General features: G+C 38.1%; 1 pseudogene; it reads left to right on the forward strand.

Moving 5' to 3' along the window:
• The first annotated feature begins 12,426 nt into the window (after positions 1 to 12,426).
• LOC133849965 (putative nuclease HARBI1) overlaps positions 12,427 to 22,365 on the forward strand; it is a 30,335-nt pseudogene continuing 20,396 nt past the window's right edge.

Raw genomic sequence — 22,365 nt, forward strand, 5'->3', positions numbered from 1 at the left:
AAAAAGAATGTTGATCGAATAATAGGCATGTTCGAGGGGCAAGAAAATTCACACAGATTTTATCTGGTTATCTGGTTATCTCTTGCCATCCGAACCAAGGTAGTTGGCGAAGCCGAAACTGTCCTTGAATTGTATAACACCCCACTAAACTGGATGGCAATTTCGAAATGCCTTACAGCACATTATGCAGACAAAAGAGACTTGAAGACCCTTGAGTAACAAATGTCCTCATTGAAGCAGGGATATTTGACCATTCATGAATTTTACCAGGCAATTTATCACAATCTGTCACTGATCTTGAACCAGATCGGAGCAACGGAGGAATCTCCGGAAGCAATAAGAGCATTAACAAGCGTGTATCGCGGAAAAGCTCTAGACATTTTTGTGAGAGGTCTCAATGGAGATTTACCAAGACATCTTGGTATTAAGGAACCAAGAGATCTAAGCCATGCCTTACATCTCTGTACTTTACTCGAAAACCAAGAGCATAGAAATATGTTCGCACCTAGATCTAGACAAACACCACCGGGTCTACCACCGAGACAATCTTTACCAACTAGCCACAAAATGTCCAATAACAATCAAAACAATTGGAAGAGCTTCGACCCTAGACTTTATTACCATCCAAGTGGTAAAACCACCATGAGTAACCCTACTCCACCACATTTATACCAGACATATAGGCAACAACCACAAATGGGACAAGGGCCTTATCAGACACAGCGCCCGCTTCAAGTCACCAATCCGAATCCACCTCCTCGTCCAACTGGACCAAAGCCAGAGCCTAAGCCAGTACCAATGGACGTAGATCCATCCATTAGGTCGAATAGGATAAATTATATGAATCGTCCAATAATAACTTTGCGGGAAAAAAGACCACCGCCGCTTTCACAAGCAAACCAGCCTCTCAAGTATCAAAGGCAATTCCATGTATCCACTGGAGAAGCCGAACAATTCGCGGATAATGAGTATCCGTCTCCTTATCCTGAAGAGACATCCGAACAAGACTACTACGAAGCTTGGGAACAAAATGGATTAACCAATTCATATGAAGAAGACGATCAGACTAATGAGGGCCACGTTTTAGAGACAGTCGATACTTCCGATATCCATTTTTTAGATTGAATAGTTCTTCGTTGCCTTACTTCAATTGTGCTACGAGGGGACGGGAAAATTTTCAAATTTTTAATTGACACCGGTTCTAACCAAAACTACATTCAGACAAATCTAATACAGAATCCGAAACTTAACGAAAAGCCATTTTTTGCAAATTCCGTTGGAGGGCAAACTAAGATTACCCACCACACTCACATTAGTCTATTCAATTGTCCTGATCACCCAATTAAATTCTTCTTATTACCCACTCTTAAAACATTCCATGGTATCTTGGGTAATGATACACTAAAAAAACTTGATGCGGTGATCGACGTAAAGAATGATATTCTGGTTATAAAAGGTAATAATAAAGTAAAGATAAAGCAATTGGCAACCCAGACAGTAAATCATATTAAAATCCGAACAGAACACATGACAGTATGTCAAAAAGACATACTCAATCAAATAGTTAAAAAACATACTGAACTATTTTCGGAACCTGACGAAAAATTAACGTACACCACCGCGGTACAAGGACAAATCAGAACAAATACAGATCTACCAGCTCATAGCAGACATTATCCATACCCAGCCTCTCTAAGACCAGAAGTCGAGAAACAAATCAATCAGTTGCTCGATGATGGCATAATAAGACCTTCACGGTCACCTTATAATGCCCTGTATGGATAGTACCGAAAAAGCAGATTCATCTGGTGAAAAGAAATATAGACTTGTTATAGATTATAGAAAACTTAATGCTATAACAATATCAGATCGATACCCAATTCCAGAGATTGGCGAGATCATCGCTCAATTAGGTAGAAATAAATATTTCACAGTGCTCGATCTGAAAAGCGGTTTTCACCAGATCCCGCTTAATTCAAAGGATATAGAAGACAGCGTTTTCAGTAAACGGTGGAAAGTTCGAATTCACCAGACTGCCGTTTGGCTTAAAGAACTCCCCATCTATTTTCCAAAGAGCTCTCGATGACATCTTACGAGAACATATCGGAACAAGATGGTATGTCTATATCGACGATATCACAATTTTAGCAAATCTGAAGATGAACACACCCAAGATCTCGATAAAGTATTCTCCACTTCAGCCAAAGCAAATATGAAGGTACAAATCGATAAGTGTGAATTCTTTAGAAATGAAGTTGATTTCCTCGGCTTCACTATTTCTAATAACGGGGTAAAAACAAACAAAGAAAAAGTCAAGGCTATTAATAATTTTCCGGTACCAAAGACCTTAAAGGATTTGAGATCCTTTCTAGGGCTATCAAGTTATTACAGACGCTTTATTCGTGACTATGCCAAATTAGCAAAGCCACTCACAACCCTACTCAGAGGAGTTAATGGTCGTTCTTCAAAAAATATCTCTCATAAAGTAAACATAGTCTTTGACCAGAATTGTAAAAATGCATTTGAAAAATTAAGAATACCTTAGTTTCGCAAGATGTGATTCTTGCATACCCAGATTTCACAAAAGAATTTCAGCTAACAACAGATGCTTCAAATTACGCAATAGGCGCAGTACTAGAGCAGAATGGCAGACCGATCACTTTTATTTCGCGTGCACTAAATAGCACTGAAGAAAACTATGCCACGAATGAAAAAGAAATGTTGGCCATAGTATGGGCTCTTCAAAGTCTACGCATGTACCTTTACGGTACTTCTAAAGTTATTATATTCACTGATCATCAACCATTAACTTTTGCATTAAGCAACAAAAATCATAATGGTAAACTCAAAAGGTGAAAAAGCTACCTTGAAGAGTACAATCACGAACTCAGATACAAACAAGGAACCTCCAACGTAGTGGCAGATGCCCTATCTAGAAATCCTCCAGGTGCTCAGATAAATAGCACCACAGCTACCATTCATAGCGACGAGAGTTCATCGCACAATCTTATGCCTTGTGCAAACATTCCAATTAACGTATTCAAAAACCAATTATTATTACTGACTTCAGATAAGGAATCTTACGAATTCGAATTACCATTTCCACAGTATCATCGACATACAATAAAGAAAAGAGAGTACTCTGAAGAAGACCTGATAAAAATCTTAAAAGAAAGGTTTGACCCAAAGATTGTAAACGGCTTGCTTACTTCTGAAAGAATAATGGGAAAAATTCAAAATATTTACCCTTTTCATTTCAGTAGTTATAAAGTAAGATACACACAAACCCAAGTAGAGGATATTCCTTTAGAATCTGACCAGAATGAGATAATCGTCAAAGAGCATGTTCGAGCTCATAGAAATCCAATCGAAAACAAAATCCAAATTCTCAGCAAATTTTTTTTCCCAGGTTTAACAAAAAAAGTAACGGCTATTGCCAAGCAGTGCGAAACTTGCAAACTTTCTAAGTATGATAGGCATCCTCAACATGGGAAATCCAACCAACTCCAATACCTACTTACCCTGGAGAAATTATTCATATAGATCTATACACTACGTATACGCATACATACAACACATACACAGAAAACTTTAGTACTTACTGCCATAGATAAATTTTCAAAATATGCTCAGATTAAAATAGTAAAATCAAGAGCTGCTGAAGATCTAAAAACGCCCCTTCGGGAGGTAATGATGGCATTTGGCATGCCAAAGTTAGTCGTCATGGACAACGAAAAGGCTCTAAACGCAGCGTCAATCAAGTTCTTATTACAAGAACAACTTAAAGTAGAAGTCTTCACGACCCCACCGTATGCTTCCACAAGCAACGGTCAAATAGAAAGATTTCATTCAACTATGACCGAAATCTTGAGGTGTCTTAAACGAGACGAGTCGACAGCCACTTTTGAGGACTTGATCTTTAAAACAGTAAAAGAATATAACCACTCAATCCACTCAACAACGAAAAAGAAACCTATAGAAATATTTTTTGGCAATCAATTTAATTCAAACCTAATAGAACTCGAACGCTTAAGAATTCAGATAAGTGATAACATCACCAAAAAACAGGAAGAGGATATCTTTTATCACAACCAGAAAAGAAACCCTATAAGAAAATATGAAAAAGGCGAAACCATTTTTATTAAAATTGACAAAAGACTAGGGTCCAAAATAACCCCTAGATATCGAAAAGAAATCGTAGCTAAAGACAACAATACAACAGTGAAAACTCAATCAGGAAGAATTGTTCATAAAAATAATATAAAAACGTAATTTTGTCCACAGGTTTTTTTTGCCATTATGCTACGGATTGTACATTTAAAATAATCCATGTTTTCGACATAAAAGAATACGAAGAAATGACCTCAAAACTAGAAGAGTCATTAAAGAACGTTAGCTACTCTCATCAATTATATCCATATTTAGAATATGAACTAAATATAATTAAAACGAGTTACGTAGGTTAAGACCGAACAAACGAAAAATTAGATCCATAGATGCTTTAGGAACAGCATGGAAATGGCTGGCCGGTACACCGGACAGAAGTGATCATGAAATTCTAATAGCAAAATTGAACGAACAATTGGAAAATAACAATAGACAGGTAATAATCAATAAAAAATTAACTGCAGGAATAAATGAAATGAGTCGCGTAACAAACGCAATATTAAAACACACTATAGACACTAATGATATTAAAGAAAATTTTGTATTAATTTTAAAATACAAACTTCAACTTCTAAAAAATGACTTAAACAATCTAGTAAATGCAATAAGCTGGGCAAAAACCAACACTGTAAACTCAATTATATTATCAGAAATCGAAGTAAATAAAATAGAAGAAATATTAAGTAATGAAGAAGGAATGTTTATCAATATAGAAGAATTACTTGAATTTGCTAAAATAAAGATAACAACAAACGGCAATAGTATGCTCTATATGGTAAACATACCCCTAGTAGGAACACAACCATGTAACTCTATGATAATTAAAGCAGTTAAGCAAGACAATGTAATAAATGACATAAAATATGAAAACATAATAATTTGTAACAAAACTATTTACGCTATAATACAAGAATGTGAAACATTTAGTGATAAGACAATTTGTAATAAAAATAATGTTATTAATCTTAGTAACGACTCCTGCATAGCACCGCTACTTCAAAATAGAAAACCACACTGCAAAGCCATCAACAATCAACACATCCCAAATCATCAGGAGATAGTGACCGGCACCATCCTTCTCAACAGCTTCAAAGGCAACATTAAAATGGACAAAGAAGAAATGGAGCTAGAAGGAACTTATCTAATACAGTTCCAAAACTCTACAGTCTACATCAACGAAGACAAGTACGAGTCAATAGAAGCAAAATACGCAGAAGACCCCCACTTTTCCAATTAATGACCGAAAAGACGTTAACAGAAGAGGTTCTTTCGCTACAAATGCTGAAAGAAATCAACATCAATAATACTCGGAAACTGGATACGCTAAGAACTGAGAGCTTTAAGGCAAACTCTATCAGCTTCGGACTTTTTGGTGTCTTAGTGATAACATTCATCATAATGGCCGTATGGATATGGAAGCTGAAATCCGCTCCAGAATTACAGAAGGCCACACAAGCACAGGAAGTCGAAACTCCAAGCAATGGAACGCGAAAACGCTTCTACATTGCGTCCGAGGACGTCCGCGCTTAAAGGGGGAGGAAGTTAACAACAATGTTGACACACCAGAAGGTGGCTAAGTGCATCGACACCTGAAATGCACTCAGCCAATTCTGCAAGCTCTGCAAAGTCTGCAGAACATCCGCCACATGCCCTGGGTCAGCACATCGATCGTGGGACACTTGCGCAACGCGGGATCGCAAGCAGCAGCGAGTGCCACATGCCCTGTGTCAGCACAATATCCATCGTGGGACACTTGCGCAACCAGCGCCAACGCGGGATCGTCAGCAGCGACGGCAGCAGCGGTAGCGGCAGCGAGTTTTCATTATAAGAATTAGAATTGTCATAAGTTAGTTCCATTTTGGCAACCAAATAAAGCAATCGCTTTTTTTTTAATAAAACAAACATAACGTTTTGTTAATTGATATAAAATAGGGTTGTCGAAAATTTTAAAAAATATCGTATCGATGATATTTTTTTTATCAAATAATATGATAATAATATTTCTAAATATCACCGAAAAATATCGATATATTTGATATTTTTGATTTTTTTTAATAAAAATGTTTTTTCCTGGATAATAAAAAGAAAACAAGTTTTATAAACTTACATTTATTAATTATATTTTTAATCAATATATATATATACGTGTCTTATGTCTTATATGTATCTAAATGTAACATCAAGCCCAATTGGCAGAATTTAAAGATTTTAAAAACAGTCTTTGCTTTACGTGTATGTCCGTCATTAGGCTCCTAGCATCGCAAACTACACATTTTATTGCGGATGCCAACCGCCACCGCACTGGTAGTACTTCTCTTCAATCATTGTTGTTATCTAAAAAAGAATATATACTTATGAAGTGTATCAAAATATATTGCATTTTCATATATGTACTTGCCATGGATCTGCAAGGCATTTTAAAATGCGGCACACACTTTTTGAGAAGTCCCTTGAGGCCCTCTTTTTCTACACAGCGGACTGGCATGTTGTCCTTACAGATCATGTACACAATTGCTTCATTAATCTCCTTTGTCTTATTTCCATTTTCTAAAACGAAAATTATAGTAAGTTAAAGTAATGAACCCCACTTGCTCTTTTCTTCGTTTTATTTTGGCTTAAAGGATAAGCGGTTTTAAAGACATTTACCTTTAAGGCTTCAGCACTCTTGAAGGATTCAGATATTGTAAGTACTTTTTCCAAGTTCACTGACAGCTAAAAATTAAAACAAATGAATATACATATATTGTAAACCACGTGCTAAACTTCGATTTGCACACATACTCATACACACATATGCTATACATACATACCTTTTTTTTACACATTTTGAAAAATTTCGCTATGCTTATTGCGCAAGTGCGACGACAGATTCGATGAATTACCGCTGGTTTTAATTGTTTTCTCACAATGAATGCACTTCGCGGTGCCGCCTGTTATGTTTGTGTAATTTGATTTAACATTCTTGTTCCTTTATTCTTCTGTCAAATTTCAAATTTAACTTAAGTTTAAATTGAAAGTTTCAATCGACGCTTTGAATTTAGAGTGACCTAGGAAAAAATATCAAAAAAAAATATCGTGATTTCGATATTTGGGCAAAAAAAATATCACGATACAAATATATCATTTTTAGAAAAAAATATCGATATATTGATATTTTGATATATTATCAACAACCCTAGTATAAAATACCTCAGCGCTGCCGGTGGTATTTTTTCTAGTATTTTTGGTATATTTTTTACTAGTTGCTACGTTCTTTCCGTCTCGTTTCCACCTTCTGGGCCGTCTTCCTGCTAGAGAAAAACCAAGTTCCATTTTGTATTTTTTTGGTATATTTTTTTGTGATTTTCTGGTTTTCAAACCAGTTACTTTCTATCTTCCGTGCGTAGCATGTCAACGGGCAAACCCGATAAGACTAAAGCTAAATTGTCCGTGCCTTCTACTAGCGCCGCTAGAATTTCGATTAACCCCCCTTTGCCTAGATCCAAGAAGGAGTCGGCTCTTCGTGCATCCAGCACATCGCCGGTTCACACCAAAAGAGAGGTCCCCGCACGGTCAGCTAGTGTTTCGCCCACTTCCGTTACCAAGCCTCTGATCCTCGTCACGAAACCTCCGTCTGTTCTTAAGACCAAGGTTGCTTCCGTCCCAATTCCTCGGCTGCCAATTGTTACTCGTTTGCAAAGTAAAATGGCACACAATGCAGTAGATTCGACATTGACAAAGTTCATCGCCGCGACTGACCGTATCAGTCACTTTGCGGCACGAATCAACAAGCCTTCTACTGACAGCCCGTCCCTGTACACGTGTCAGGTCCGGAGGGACCAGATGCGTGCCTTGTGGGACAAGGTCGAGAAGGAGTACGAGGCTTGCTCCTGCGTCATGTCGGATGAGATGACAACAGACGAGTTGCCTACTATTCAGGCAAAGTATGATTACTGCTATCCTCGCAGTTAACACACAAGGTGTTCTGCTAAGTACAGCTGTTGTACACATTTGCCATCACGGCGTTCGGCACACAGCTCGGGCTCTGATCGATTCTGGATCAGAGGCCACCTTCATTTCTGAACGATTGTTCAAGCGGTTGAGGATGCCATACACATCCGATCAAGCCCACGTCTCTGGGCTGACTCAAGTTGTAGCAGCCCAGCCCCGAAAGCATTGCCAATTCCTAATTGGCTCCCCGTTGCGACCAGATCTGCAGATTGAGGCATCGGCATTCGACCTTCCGCAATTAGCAGGAAAACTGCCCTCATGCGCTGTCCCACAAACCATCCTCAACAATCTGCCAAGCATCCCACTGGCCGACCCCAAGTTCTATGAGACGTGCTATTAGGCGCCGATATCCTCTCATCCCTTCTTCTCGGCGGCTCTCGTCCGAACGTTTGTGGGACCCTCATTGGTCAAGAGACCATTTTCGGTTGGATCCTGACCGGCACAGTGTCGGGATCCACTTCTAACTCCATCTCGTCCTTTTCGACTCGACTGTCCGTCGATCGAATTCCTACAATCGGTCCTGTGATAGGACCCCCCTCCAAGTCTATTTCAGTTTTTTCGGCTCGACTGTCCGTCGAACGAACCCCTAAGAATGGTCCTGTGACAGGACCCTCCTCTACATCTATTTCCGCTTCGAATGGTCCTGTGACGGGACCCCACTCGAAACCCTCTTCGGCTCGATTGTCCGTCGAGTGTCCCTCTAAGCTCGATCCTTTGTTAGGCCCCCAATTAAAGTCTATTTCGACCTCTTCGGCTCGACTGTCCGAGCGCACCCTCCGGAGGAAAACCACCAAGGTCGTCCCATATCAACGTTTCCCAGGCCCACTCACCCACGCACCAGGCCCGTGCCTAGCTCCCCCAGACGGCACTTTCCAGTGCAAGGGAGTGAGCATACTCCCCACCGCGGCGGTCAGGTTACACATGGGGACAGCGGCTTTCGAAGCGCGAGTTGGTTCCGTGTTGTCCCGTAAGCCGCATCAGCGAGTTGATGCCAGGGGCCTTGGGCCTCTCCATCACTCGCGTGGGCGCTGAAGGAGTCTGCACGGCGACGTTGCGCCCCAAAGACATGACCCACTCCATCTATCCTGATATTGTCCTGCCGGGTATCCTCCCAAGTTTGATATTCTTTGCAATCCCAATATTCCAAGGGGGGGAGAATGTTGATGTGAGCGCATTGCTATGTGAGTGGCACACCTCCGCTCCGCCGACCGAAAAGCACTCAAAGCTTTTCGCTCACTAGCAATGCGCTCAATGCGTAAGAATGCACTCAAGCTCCAGTGCTCTCAGCTTCTCTCTCCCACAACTCACCACCGCTGAGCCGCGCCCAGAATAGATCGACGAAATGCCGTCGGCATTTTCTCTATTGTCAGTTCAAAACCACGTCTCACTTACATCGGTATAATTACCCCCCCAATTGTGCGTTTTCAACAACCCGAAAAGTTTGCAATAAATACATATTTATTATAAGAAAAAACCGCGAGTGTTTTTTATTTCGGAAAAGGAAGAGCTTGGAACTTTTCAGCGCCCCTACGTTATCAGTATGTAACAGGTAGAAGGAGGCATCTTCGACCCTATAAAGTATATATATATATATATATATATATATATATAAAACAAAATAAAAAGCATTAAAGCGTTGATGTACCCTCAGAAACCAAAAGAAATGCACCAACCTGGCAACGGGTAGACAATAAATAATGGTCAACCGCTTAAAATGTCAATAATGACTCTGTAATGCCGCATCACACAACTATATCGCGAAACATCGGTGCGCTCTATGATTTTCACATCAATGAAGTAAGAATCGAAATTCAAGAGCAGAAACTATATGGATATAGCATAATTTCAGATATCTGGACGGACGATTTCTTTAAAGAATCTTATATTTTACGGACTATGCATTACGTCAAAGAAGGTACTCTTAAAAACTAGCAGTGAAATTAATGGGTGGAGCGAATTTTACGTGACTTTGGATGTGATTTACTGTTTGACGATCCAATATTTGTTACCGACTGAGGAGCTAATATGAAAGCAGCGTTCAATGGACTGAGCACAATACACTGTGCAAATCACTTGATACACAATGTGATTGGCAAAGTTGTGAATGAAGTACCAGAATTGCTGGATCTGGTTAATCGCTGCAGCAAACTTGTTAAGTATTTTAAAAAATTTGGACAAAACTGGAACTTAACAAGCACCCTGAAAAGCTACTCTCCAACTCGTTGGAATACTATATTTAACCTCTTGAAGTCGGTTGAGTTAAATTTGATGGAAATTTCGTAGATTTTGGTGGAAAAAAATTAAATATCAAGAATTACGGATATAAATTTAATTAATATTAGCGGAATGTTAAACCTTCTTGCCGCCTTTGAATGTTGCTCCAAAAGCTGGAGAGTAGCAATTATCCGATATTGGACTTGTCTGTGCCACATATTAATAACTTAAAAAAACAAGTAAGAAAGCTACAGTCGAGTGGGCTTGACTGTGAGATACCCGCTACCCATTTTGAATAAAAGCAAAATATTTATTTTCAAAATTTCCAAATGTACCAATATCGATATAGTGCCGCATTCATAATATACCATAGACGGCAAAATATACCAGATTGTCGGCCAAAGCAACTAAGACTAAGTAGGCCTTTTAGCCCATACAAAAGTATTTCTTTAATAACTTCCACAATTTTTATCTGATCGCAATCAGGAATTTTCAGGAATCATGAATAATATAGTTATTATTGTATACACCGCAGCACAGTGGTTGGGCTCGTATGGAGTCGTGGCCATAAATACTTTCCGTTAAGATATCAATGTGAAATTTTTTCTAAATCCTAAAAAATTATTTGAAATGCATAGTGAAAAAATTGGCCATATCGTACGTCTATATCATGTAGTTGCCATAGGAACGATAGGATAGAAATAAGTACATAGTATGAACAACTTTTTTGTTTTTCAAGATATGTAAACCAAACTTACAGATAGTATGCTTGGACGAGTTTTATATATGTATGCTTGCCAAATATGGTACAAATCGGAAAACTAAGCAAAATTTGTAAACACAAATTAGTAATTGAGCTGTTTCTTTTTCAAATTGGAACCTCATTGGTCTGCAGAAAAGCGTGTAGATGACGGTCGGGGATTTTTCCAAATTATTATTTGACCTTTGGGATCACTGGCATTTGTAATCAGCTGCAATGGTACGTATGAGGTAACACAAAAGAGTAGAGTCGTCCAAATTATTGTTAAGCGCTTTCTGTTTATATTCAGACTGTCCGGTGCTACCATCGAATCCCCATTTTCCTATCATCAGCGAGTTGATGCCAGGGGCCTTGGGCCTCTCCATCACTCGCGTGGGCGCTGAAGGAGTCTGCACGGCGACGTTGCGCCCCAAAGACATGACCCACTCCATCTATCCTGATATTGTCCTGCCGGGTATCCTCCCAAGTTTGATATTCTTTGCAATCCCAATATTCCAAGGGGGGGAGAATGTTGATGTGAGCGCATTGCTATGTGAGTGGCACACCTCCGCTCCGCCGACCGAAAACCACTCAAAGCTTTTCCGCTCACTAGCAATGCGCTCAATGCGTAAGAATGCACTCAAGCTCCAGTGCTCTCAGCTTCTCTCTCCCACAACTCACCACCGCTGAGCCGCGCCCAGAATAGATCGACGAAATGCCGTCGGCATTTTCTCTATTGTCAGTTCAAAACCACGTCTCACTTACATCGGTATAATTACCCCCCCAATTGTGCGTTTTCAACAACCCGAAAAGTTTGCAATAAATACATATTTATTATAAGAAAAAACCGCGAGTGTTTTTTATTTCGGAAAAGGAAGAGCTTGGAACTTTTCAGCGCCCCTACGTTATCAGTATGGAACAGGTAGAAGGAGGCATCTTCGACCCTATAAAGTATATATATATATATATATGTATATATATATAAAACAAAATAAAAAAGCATTAACAGAGCCGCAAAGCAGCTGAAGGATGAGCTTTTGAAGCTCGGGCAGAGCTCGTTCGAGGAGTTATTGGCCATTGCCTGGAGACATGCTTGACGTGAAGCAAGCCTTCGACAGAGTCTGGCACCCAGGGCTACTGCTCAAACTAAAGAGAAGGCTGTCTCAACCCCATACGTATTGCTTCAATCTTACCTTGGCAACAGATGCTTTTACGTTAGATGCGGAGATGCGCGATCCACCACGAAAGGAATCCAAGCCGGGGTACCACAAGACAGCGTTCTAGGCCCTCTCCTGTACACGTTGTTCACAACGGATATGCCTACAATTCTCAAACACCATCGAGCCCTGGCTACGGAGGTGGAACGTCTCGGTAAACCCCGAGAAATCCACGCAAACTACATTCGCAGTCCGCAACGGTAACTGTCAGCCTCAATGCGGATAACATTCCCGAAAATTCCATGTCAAAATACCTGGGCATGACGCTCGACAGGCGGTTAATATGGCGCACACCCATCCTACGGAAGAGAAAGCAGGCTGAAGCAATTCCAATGGCTCATCGGAAGACGCTCCAAACCTAGAAGCAAACGTAAACTGCTCGTTTATAAAACAAATATTAAGCCAATCTGGACCTACGACATTCAGTTTTGGGGCATTGCCAGTGTTGCAGAAATATACAAAGGCTGCAAAATAAGGCTCTGAGAATAGTCTCGAACGATCATCCCTATCACGACAACAGCACCATATACGAGGTTCTCCGGGTTCCCCTGGGTGATAAATGAAATCCGAAAAGTGAGCACGAATTACATCATCAGGCTCCATAACCACCCAAACGTACTGGCCATCAACATCCTGGACAACAGCCAAACTGTCAGGAGACTTAGAAGAAAACACCCCCTCGACCTGCCTATGGAGGATGATGACTAGCCCTCTAGTACCCCACCAACCATCTCTTGTAAGAAGCTAATCGACAAGGCTACCTCCGTAAATTTAATTATTGTCCAAAGAGACAGATTTTAAATAAATAATTAGAGTAAAAAAGAAAACAAAAATCTTCGTTGTAAAACTTCTCAGATACCAAACATACAAACATAGGCAAGCATGTAGATACGTATACGCATACATAGAATTCATACATAGCAGGCGTTTTTGCCCATACAAGAGTATTTCTTTTTTCAACTTTTTTTTTATGTTGTTAACGCTTAAATACAAAATATGAAGTGACAGCTTTACGATAGTCACTTACAAACAAACCACAAAAAGTGGTGGCGGATCGAGTGGTTTTTCTCGATATACGCGAATGTCATCTCTATTTAGTGGTTCCATCTCTATTTAAAAAGTGCGCGTAAATTCTTAAAAATTGTGAAATGCAAGCAAAAATGTCGCGATGTGTGGCTTAAAAATTATGAATTCAAGGCATGGATTCGCAGGGATGACACAGACCAGCAGAGGTTTTATTGCAATTATTGCAAGAGCACTATTACAGCGAAACTGAGTGATCTGCGAGCTCACGCTGCATCAAGGAAGCACACAAGTGCCATGAGTGGCTTTGCCCAGGCGAACAAGCTCAACTTTGCAAGAGCATCTCAAAATTATTATGTGCAAATTAAGGAAGCAACACTGTGCCTTTTTATTGCACAGCATACAGCTTGGGAGCCTATGCAAAAACGGTTCGATGAGGCGAATATAAATCTACACCGGACCAAATGCACAAACATTTTAAAAAATGATCACACTTTTCTGAAGACTTACGCGAAGATATCGGAGAATCAAAAAACAGCCTACTCCTCGACGAGTCCACAGACACAAGCGTTACAAAACTTCTAGGTATGTATTAACATAATTTTTAATAACAATTACTTTCATTGAATTAAATATTTAATAAATTTATTTTGTGAAAGTATATATATTTATGTAGGTGAGGTTATCAATTAATTTTCGATGCGGCGGGGTGTATTCGTCTCTACATTTTTGAAAATTGTAGCTTTAGAAAGTGGAGATGCCGAAGCCATTGCATATAGCGTCAAAAATGTATTGTCGTCCTATAAATCAGATATTAAGAATCTCATTGATATTGGGACAGACAATGCCAATGTCATGACAGGCAAAAAACCAGTGTTTTCACAGAATTAAAAAAGGAAACGCCAACCCTAATTTTAATAAAATGTGTGTGCCATTCTGTACAGCTGGCTATTAGCCAAGTATGTAAACATCACCTCCCAGAGTAGGAATTTAGAATTCTTAATTTATGAAACGTTAACTGGTTTGCTAAAAGTTCATGCCGTCAAATAGTGTATCAAAAAATGCATGAATGTTTAAACGATGATAAGGTATTTCAAACTGTTGTTACAGACATTTGAATTTTTATCTTAACATTTATGTATTGTTTTTTAAGTGTCCGTGAGTATTTAGCTTGCTAACTTTATTGTGCCAATTATGTTCTATAAAATATAATTATGTAACTATTTTAATTATGTAAATTTTTTCTAAAAGGTTCCTTTGAAAATACCCAGAGTCAGTGACACAAGATGGTTGTCGATTGAATTGGCGGAATCGAGAATATTGCATCAGTGGGAAGAGCTGAAATTGAACTTTAGCTTAGCTGCAACTAATGAAAAATGCTTTAAAGCGCAAAGCAATTCAGCGATGACGTTAACTAGCGTTATTTGTTGTTTTTTAAAGCCAATTCTTTGAGACAAAAGGTGAACAAGTCATTTCAAAGCAATAACGCCAACGCAACAGAATTGCTAAATGATTTCGAGTTTGCCATAAATACACACATTTTGCCAAATATAACACATATTTCACAATTGAATTGATTAAGCAATTAAAACAGAGGTAAGCAGTTTTTTGTTATTTTTTATAAACGACCAAAAAATTTTGGTTATTACTTCTAGGCTACCGGATAATTTTAAGATTCTTAAACAGATTGATGTTTTTCCCGTCACTAAGATATTGGGCATCACAGATATTTTAGAGTTCCTGCAATGCAAAAATATTGCTGAAATAGAACGCCAATACAACAACATAAATTTGATTAAGTGGGACAACAACAGCGACACAAGCAAATTTCGGTTTGAGGTGCAAAACTTTAAAGATTCTGGTGGAAAGGTTATTTAGCCAGGTTAACCTAATTAAATCAAAATTAAGAAATTCAATGGGCGTCAGCACGACTAACAGCATTCTAAGCATAAGGCAAAGTGTAAATTTCAAGCAAAAGATATACTCTATTCGTTTTTTATTTTAATATACAGAAATTCATGCGAAAGATGGGAAAATGCTGCATCGACTATGAAGTGCCTGCACAATATCTGCAGATGAAAGGCACGAATATGTCATATTCAAATAAGACAGACCAAGACGATAATTTTAAACAAAAATGAATTTAATAAATTGTTATTTTTTTTTAGAAATTTTTTCTTATTTTTGATACATTAGTTTTTAGATTTTTTTTTAGCTTTTTTCTCCATTCTTTCCGTCAAAAACAGCTTTTTTGCTGCTCAAAAGTTGGCAGCACTAAAGATACGTTTTGGTTGTGTGAAATGACGCATCTATGTATTGTATAGCAAATTGTCAAAAAAAGAACAAAGTGCTTCTTTACAAGACTATAATTAAGCCAGCGTGGACCTATGGAATTGAGCTCTGGGACACTGCTTCGACAACAAACATTAAAAAGCTTGAAAGATCAGAATGTCGACTTCTGAGGCAGTTAGTAAATGCCCCATACTACGTGCGCAACTCAACAACAAAAAGAGACCTAAACATACCATAAGTCTGTGAAGAAGTAGCAAAAATCAGCAAAAGACACTTGCAGAGGTTGGAAAATCATGACAACCACTTAGCCATCAACATCCTGGACAACAGCACAACGCCATTCAGGCTTAAAAGGTTTCACCCCGTTGATCTCCCCTTCAGAGTCCCATAGCGTAATATCTTCCTAATACACCCTCAACCTAAGATAAAATATTTACTTTTCCCCCTTCAATGTATCATAAAATTTAATTAATTGCCCTCATGGGCAGATGTAAATAAAGAACATTCAACATAAAAAATCTATGTATTGTATGGTTAGTGGTACAGCGTTGATATAGTTTTACATGAATTGGTTGATGTGGCGGGTTAATTTGGAGGCGCTTTTCGAGCCTTGTGTTCGGTTTTTTAGGAGCCTCTAGCCTCTCGGTAGTTGCTATTGTCACCATCGGCGTTTTCGGGATTGTCATTCGATAATAAGCGGAGTGAGCTCCTGTATGTGTCTGTAGGCATTGGAGGCGCCTTTGGAAGCTTATGTTCGGTTTGGCACAATGACTGGTCCGCACAAAGCGGACCCAGAACCTGAGGCATCACCCTCAGCTAATGATCCATCGTTCATGTCAGTGAAAACCACTAGAGAGGCTCCACTCAAATCGAAACTAGAACCACTTGAGAATTGCAACAGGCAAATAAGTATAATTTGCTGTATACGTTTTAATTTATGTAAACAAACCTGCAATTATGCCATAGGAAATGTATGTTAAAGGTAGAAGGAGCCATCTCCGACCCTATAAAGTATATATATTCTTGATCAGATCAACAGCCGAGACGATCTAGCCATGTCCGTCTGTGTGTCTGTCCGTCCGTCCGTATGAAACACTGGATCTCAGAGACTATAAGAGATAGAACTATAATTTATTTTTTGACAGCATTTGTTATGTTTGCACGCAGATCAAGTTTGTATCAAATTTTTCTGACTCTCTGACTTGTTTTATATGTTTGTGATTGTCTTTTGTATGTTTGAGATGATTTAGAGCCAGAGGCAAAAACAGGGATTGTAAAAATATATGTATGTATGTGAATGTTCATTTGTATATTAAAACAAAATTGCTGGACACAACAACTGAATCGTCTTTTAAAGAGTACAAGAGTACTAAATCGAAATTATTAGCTGGTGAGCTTAAGCCTACTGCTTCACGTGAAGAAAGGACATCAAATTTAGTTAAGTACAAATGCTACATTATGACCAATAGCCGAAAGCGCAGTCTTCCTGTCGTTGATGTACCCTCAGAAACCAAAAAGAAATGCACCAACCTGGCAACGGAGTAGACAATAAATAATGGTCAACCGCTTAAAATGTCAATAATGACTCTGTAATGCCGCATCACACAACTATATCGCGAAACATCGGTGCGCTCTATGATTTTCACATCAATGAAGTAAGAATCGAAATTCAAGAGCAGAAACTATATGGATATAGCATAATTTCAGATATCTGGACGGACGATTTCTTTAAAGAATCTTATATTTTACGGACTATGCATTACGTCAAAGAAGGTACTCTTAAAAACTAGCAGTGAAATTAATGGGTGGAGCGAATTTTACGTGACTTTGGATGTGATTTACTGTTTGACGATCCAATATTTGTTACCGACTGAGGAGCTAATATGAAAGCAGCGTTCAATGGACTGAGCACAATACACTGTGCAAATCACTTGATACACAATGTGATTGGCAAAGTTGTGAATGAAGTACCAGAATTGCTGGATCTGGTTAATCGCTGCAGCAAACTTGTTAAGTATTTTAAAAAATTTGGACAAAACTGGAACTTAACAAGCACCCTGAAAAGCTACTCTCCAACTCGTTGAATACTATATTTAACCTCTTGAAGTCGGTTGAGTTAAATTTGATGGAAATTTCGTAGATTTTGGTGGAAAAAATTAAATATCAAGAATTACGGATATAAATTTAATTAATATTAGCGGAATGTTAAACCTTCTTGCCGCCTTTGAATGTTGCTCCAAAAGCTGGAGAGTAGCAATTATCCGATATTGGACTTGTCTGTGCCACATATTAATAACTTAAAAAAACAAGTAAGAAAGCTACAGTCGAGTGGGCTTGACTGTGAGATACCCGCTACCCATTTTGAATAAAAGCAAAATATTTATTTTCAAAATTTCCAAATGTACCAATATCGATATAGTGCCGCATTCATAATATACCATAGACGGCAAAATATACCAGATTGTCGGCCAAAGCAACTAAGACTAAGTAGGCCTTTTAGCCCATACAAAAGTATTTCTTTAATAACTTCCACAATTTTTATCTGATCGCAATCAGGAATTTTCAGGAATCATGAATAATATAGTTATTATTGTATACACCGCAGCACAGTGGTTGGGCTCGTATGGAGTCGTGGCCATAAATACTTTCCGTTAAGATATCAATGTGAAATTTTTCTAAATCCTAAAAAATTATTTGAAATGCATAGTGAAAAATTGGCCATATCGTACGTCTATATCATGTAGTTGCCATAGGAACGATAGGATAGAAATAAGTACATAGTATGAACAACTTTTTTGTTTTTCAAGATATGTAAACCAAACTTACAGATAGTATGCTTGGACGAGTTTTATATATGTATGCTTGCCAAATATGGTCCAAATCGGAAAACTAAGCAAAATTTGTAAACACAAATTAGTAATTGAGCTGTTTCTTTTCAAATTGGAACCTCATTGGTCTGCAGAAAAGCGTGTAGATGACGGTCGGGGATTTTTCCAAATTATTATTTGACCTTTGGGATCACTGGCATTTGTAATCAGCTGCAATGGTACGTATGAGGTAACACAAAAGAGTAGAGTCGTCCAAATTATTGTTAAGCGCTTTCTGTTTATATTCAGACTGTCCGGTGCTACCATCGAATCCCCATTTTCCTATCAAAATTAAGTTTTTAGCGGAATCATCCTTAATGTTCTCAATAACACAATTGTTTCTATTTCATTAAGCTAACTTGATTGATATTGCATAATTGCAGTTTTCTTCCGCTTGTAGCTATCCCAAAAAGTAGCAATTCTTTTGCATATGCAATCAATTCGTTTTGGTAGTTGGCTTAGCTCGGAAATGTAACCGTTGTTTTCAATTTGCTCTTGCATAACTTCAATAATTTTTTTTTAATCTTCCAGCGTTGGTGCCATCTTCTGCACACCAAAGATTAAAAATATATAGTCGTGTAAATGCACACTTATGGGAATCTCCTAAAAAGTGAATTTCAATTAAATAAATAAATAAAAATATTTCAAAAAACATTACGAACACGAGCGACGAGAACAAAACAAAAGCACAATAAGGATAAACGCTAGATGGCATCAGTATTTTTCCGATTATATTAACTTCTGCAAATTTCTGCAGCTGATTTTAGGCATACAGTACCCTAAAAGTCAGACGAACACATTAACATACACTGACGAGCAAAACTGTAACACGAGTTCATTGTTGCAACTTCAAAGGTCTGTAACTTTTTTCTAATGCACGCATTTTAAAAATCTTAGTCTTGTTTTATTGGTTATATCATTTACTATTATTAAGCAAAATTTAAAGCCATTTGTTATCAGTTAAAGAAAATGACACGTCAAACTGTAAAAAAAGTCAAATGTTACAGTTTTGCACTCACAATGGCAAAGCTTGGGTGTTTAGCTCTAAAGCTTAGTTAACCGTTAAAGTTTATTTGTTTACATTTTACTCGGTGAGCTTTGATATTTTAAAGCCACATGGTAATTAAATTTGTAATGGCTAAAAAGAAAAGTGGCTAAAAAATTCGGTGTTAGCCATATGACTGTGCAGCGACTAAAAAAACACAGTCTAGGAAACATTCCAATAAATCCAGGAGGCCGACCCAGAGTTCTGAGTGAACGTGACACACGCCACGTCGCTAACTTGGTAACAGGCAATCCTGATATCACACCAATAAAAGCGGCGTCAATGCTTAATTTGAATGCCAGTGCTTGGACAGTTCGCCGTAGCCTCAACAAATTGGGTCTAAAAGCTAAAGAAATGAAAAAGAAACCATTTCTTACAAAAAGACACATAATGCTGCGTCAAAACTTTGCCGCAACATACACAAATTTGACATTAGCGGATTGGGATACTGTAAGTCATTGCTACCAGTGTCTAAAAAGCAAACAATTCCAAAATATTTCGAGTCAGATGGACGCTCCTGGTATTGGACTAGAGATCCTACGATCCAGTCACCAAGGAATGTGCGACAAACCGTCAAGCACGGTGGCGGTTCCATCATGGTTGTACAATGTACATACTATTTGTGGGATTTCGTGGCATCACAACTAAAACTTTAACTAAACACGAAAAAGACCTTCACAAAATAAACAAAAAAGGGTTCATCGATCTAAAATACACAAATAAAACTTAATTAGTCAGATAAATTTCATAAAACCAATTTATTAAAGTTAATACCTTCAACTTTAAAATGCACATTTGAAGAATTTTTGCGAACGTCCGACCACTTTCAACTTCACTTTTATTTTGACGAAAAGCTCACTAAACGCAGCTGCAGCAGCAAAATTGAACAAGTGTTCACACTTTGCATTCCATTTTTAGAATGTCCCGTTAGAATTCCGGAAAAAACTAGCTTGCTAGGATCGGAGATGCCTCCTTCTACCTGTTACATACATTTCCTGCCCGCACAAAGTTATAACACGCATCTACCCTATGGGCAGCGGGTATAAATATCCTCACCAAATGACAATGATATAGAAATAGTTAAAAAATGGTAACTTTCGCTTTTGGGGTACTTAGATTGAATAGTTATAGAAAATTTAAAAATGTATCACAACATTGCCCTGTTTTTGTTTTCACCTCCGAATAAATTAACTAAATTCTCAGAATTAAAAAAGGAACAAACACACCGTAGAAGAAATTATAATTAATATTCATATAAATAGACAAAATGTTGATAGAAAAATTTATTAAACCTACACAAGATATCGATAATATATTTTAGATTATTGAAACCCCATTCAGAGTACTAACATTTTATGCAGGATGATCTTTCAACATATAAAAAAGTCACTAAGTGTATGTTATAGTGAAGATTTTGATGTTCTGTAGTGGGGGTCAATTAATAAAGACCGTTTTCCTCTGCTTTATCAAATTAGCTGCATGATACTAGGAGCTCCCGCAAATAGTGCAGCATCGGAAAGGGCGTTTTCTGCTGCCAAAAATTTAATTGGCGAAAAACGATCAAAAATTGCAACCACTGAAGACATGGTAAATAAAATAAACGTTCATTCATTCCAATATTAATAACTTAAATATATAAAGTAATTATTATAATTAGTTTTATCTCAAATATTAATAATTTATAAATTCTTTATTTTATAATAAATATGTATGTACAATTGAAACGAAAATACAAATCCATGCTTTAATCGTATTCTTTCTACGACATATGTATGCAAACATATGGCGTTGTTCTGGGTGGATTTTTATATTGCCGGTCTTGTGAAATACTCACCGAAACAGTCTTAAAATTTAAGCCGACATAAATGCTGCAAGTTGCTTAAAGAGTCAAAATTATTGACTACTGCGAAGCCTAAAGACAAAAAGATAGTATTGACGCATGTGAGGAATGGGTGACACAGGACTGCCAACCCGTTTCGGCAATCAATGGCAATGGATTTAGGAATATGGGCAAGTTTCTACTCAACATTGGCGGAAGATATAAGGAAGGAGTTGATCTTGATGACCTGCTGCCTAATGCAACAACGGTGGCTCGAGCTACGCAAATATTAGCGGATGAAAAACACATTACTGCAAATGTACAATCACCAAATAGCATAAAAGTGCTAGGGCGGATTTATGCAAACAAACCAATGTCTTGTAGAATAAGAGTTGATCCGTGTTTGTTTTAACCACGAGCGAAGGTTCGCTCCAGTGGACGTTTATTTATCAATTGAATTGTTACATTGGTTCTTAAACATAAGTAGACTATTTGAGACGCTGCTAAGTCGCTGCTTCGTTGAAGAAGTGGCGGCAGCGCTACTTATTATACATAAGTATTATTTAATATATAAATATATATGTATATATGTACTATATAGAGGAGCATGTGTTATGCACAGACAACGGTCAGTGGCCGGCGTTTATGCTGAAAAAGTGTCAATGCACTATTTGTGTATTTCAGGCAGCAACAGACAGTTGCTGCTTCCGTATTTAATGTTAAGTACTCTGGTTACAGAGTAACTTCGATATATGTGCATACCACACCAAATATGTAGATTTTGTAACGTTGACAGTCAAGACGATGGACCAAGAAACAGCGCTATGTCTTTTGTGGCATACATTGTTGGCTCAATTGATCATTTAGGAAACCTTGTAGTTAAATACTTTGAAGACGACAGCGCTATTCGGTTTTCTACTAGTTGTTTTCTACTTAAAATGAAAATACATTTTATTCTAATTCATGCATTTTCAGTTATGGCTTGCGTAGAC

This window comes from Drosophila sulfurigaster, unplaced genomic scaffold, assembly GCF_023558435.1.
Source record: "Drosophila sulfurigaster albostrigata strain 15112-1811.04 unplaced genomic scaffold, ASM2355843v2 ctg54_pilon, whole genome shotgun sequence".
NCBI lineage: Eukaryota > Metazoa > Arthropoda > Insecta > Diptera > Drosophilidae > Drosophila > Drosophila sulfurigaster.